Genomic DNA, 2,933 nt, shown 5'->3' with positions numbered 1-2,933 from the left:
ACACACACACACACACACTTTTTATTGCGTATGCATAGGTGTTATCCTTGAAGTCTTATTCTTAACATAACGAAATACCTACATGACTGACGCTTTTACAAAAACTCACTTTGCCTTGGGCAACAGCTGTAGTTGCCATGTCCAGTACAAACTCATCGCCCTGCTCTCCTTTAGCCGCAACAGAAATAGGGTTTGTGCCCAGCACCCTCTGAAATTGTCGAGAACAAAGTAACAGCTGGGGACTAAATATTAGCAGTTCATCATTATGTTGGTGAGACTTTAAAAAGGGGGAATGGTACTTCATATCATTTGTTCGAACCTATTACTTTTCATAACAGGACTTCGAGAAGGTAGTAAAATCTAAACAGTCCCCACCCTTCTGCATACACATACCTACTTTCAAATTTAAACAATTTTCATTGATAAGAATCTAAGACTTTAAATATGTTTATTTTTACTGTTGGTGTTTTTAGTATTTGTTTAATATAGGGTTTGACGGCGCTCACAACTGCAGTTGGTGTTTTTACATCCCTATCGATACATTTTAGATCATTAAGGAGGCAGACTTCGCCCGTGCCTATCAGAACAAACCCCGGCTGGGGATACAACGTCCCAGCAGAACAATACTCAAGACTAGTTCTCCTCTCACTGGAATCAATCTCGGGTCTTCTGCATTCGGCGGCGAAGTATCAAGCCAACACATTACAATTACAGTCGCCGGTATAATTTAAGTTAAATAGTAAGACTGGATAAAATTAAATCGTAAGGCTGTACCTTCAGTAAGGATGGAAAATCGTAGTTTTTCGGTAAATAATAAATTCTAAGTAACGTTGTGTTCATTGCAAACAATTATGCTCTTAAATCCTACCTCAAATTACAAAATTAATCTGAATTTCTTAAAGCCCGAAAGCAAAAATATAAGACCTAGACTGCATGAGGACGACACCAAATAGCTTGAAAACACTTCAAATTGTGTGAATTTAAGGGGTTGGGCCATACTTGAGCTCATCGCTTTTTTCTTAGCGTAATGTCAAGTTCCCAGCTTTATCCCCTGCCACAGTATCCTCTGCGTTTGTTAGAAATCTCCATGAAAGTCTCGGGGAAAAACATTCCTGTTGTCTTAGATATAATGCTCTCATGCACTGTCCTTCAAATACTAGGTAAAAGAATGCCCTGGTCTTACACTGTCCCAGGGTGTCCTGTACTTCAATATATTTCAATAACTCTGTTTGAGGCTGACGCTTCTTTATCTGTCCAGACAATAAACGGTCTCCTATGACATTGCATTATTCCTCATTTTCGAGAAATGACCTTGAGAGGTGCCAGCCCTATGCTTTTAAAATGAACGACATTGTGTTTTGTAAGTAACTAAATTCCAACACCAACAAAAAATAGACAAGATGGGCTCTTATTGGAAAAAAACGAAAAAACAACAACAAAATATACTAGACACCATGAAAGTACAAAAGTCGAAACACATTTTGGCCAACCCTAAAGCTGTCTTATTTGAAAACATATATTAAAAAAGCAATCCCAAATTAGGAATCTATACAAAAAACGTTCAAACTCATTAGTTTTAGAATTGAGGTCTGAAACACCAAAGCTAACCACCGTGCTAGTAATATGTTCTCATAACATATTATGATTAACTCAGAAGTTATGCAAACATTTTAGAATTCAATCCTACCTCCTCCACTCCCTCGCCCCTACAACCTCCAACAAAATAGAACGGGACACAATTTTCTTCTTGGTTATAGTTCCTTTGCTATGACTCTGGCAAACCATCTAATTTCCTCTGCAGCACTAAAGTCGCACCTCCTTTCCTCTTGGGTGGACCATGTTTCGAGAAGAATTGCAAAACGCCATACCCTGGAGAAGACAAATGTAGTGCGATGATAATTCAGACAGTCAGTTTGACTGAAGAAATCAGCACATTAAAAATAGGCACGTCACTGGAGAATAAAAATACATGTATGTCAATGACGTAATATTCAACTTCTTGAGAACTATGACTCGGATGACACAGGTTCCAGTCCTTGAAGAGTTCCGTTTTGAATATGGATTGTTTGTTTAGTTTACATTGCTTTTCTACCGCCTTTGCTTGGTCCTGTTGGCTAAGACTTAACGTACTAAACCCAATAAAATGCTAAATCAATAACAAATCCTAAGAAGCGCAGTTCTTGTCAGGTTACAAATTACTTCGAGCTGAAATAGTGTTATGAAATCACCCTTATTTTAATTACATATTGTATAATTAACTAACATTAGAGAAGTACCGCTCTAATCTAGGTTAACAAAGCAGTGGGGGGAGTAGAAGATACATAAAAACTCATTAAGGTTAATTTCCAAATTCGTAAGTTATGAACTAAAACCAAAGTCGTTCACACTTCAGACCAGTAGAAGTATCCGGGGCAATCATTTCTGCTAAATATAAAACAGTGCTATGGGAACTAGTAATGACACAATATTATAAGCAACGTTTTCACAAGGTATTCGAAAAGACATATTATCATACAGAGATTAGTATAAACTATTTGTTGGAATTGGGCGTGTGTTTAGTGCAAGAAGTCTGTTTTGTATGACTTCGTTTTCAAAAGTTTTCATTATGATGTAAAGAGAAATGGAAACAAGAGTGGACACAAAGGCAGACAAATTGAAAAAAGACAAATTTAATATGAGTTCAAATAGGTATAATTGAAATAGAAAGAAAAAAAGTATAATGATAGATTCACAAGGTAATTTTAGCAGAATTATTTCCTAAAGGATGATCCTTATACAAGTAATATAGTCGTTACAACAGGGTTGCAGTATCAACCATCTGCCAATCATTTACAATAGGTCCTTGCTGCATTGCACGTATGTTGTACCAGCCAGCTATTCCAAAGTGATTGGATCCTGAAAAAGCAAACTATAAACGTTGCTCTCTCTCTCTC

The 2,933-nt window shown here is 36.9% G+C and overlaps 1 protein-coding gene across 1 annotated transcript in view; it reads right to left on the bottom strand.

Annotated features, from left to right (window-relative positions):
* Window positions 1–2,933, bottom strand: part of LOC101851923 (uncharacterized oxidoreductase YjmC) — a gene marked incomplete at its 5' end in the record, with an annotated part of 20,837 nt that overhangs the window by 14,376 nt on the left and 3,528 nt on the right.

This window comes from Aplysia californica, unplaced genomic scaffold (genome assembly GCF_000002075.1).
Source record: "Aplysia californica isolate F4 #8 unplaced genomic scaffold, AplCal3.0 scaffold00039, whole genome shotgun sequence".
Taxonomy (NCBI): domain Eukaryota; kingdom Metazoa; phylum Mollusca; class Gastropoda; order Aplysiida; family Aplysiidae; genus Aplysia; species Aplysia californica.
This window is presented reverse-complemented; position numbering and strand designations above follow the sequence as displayed.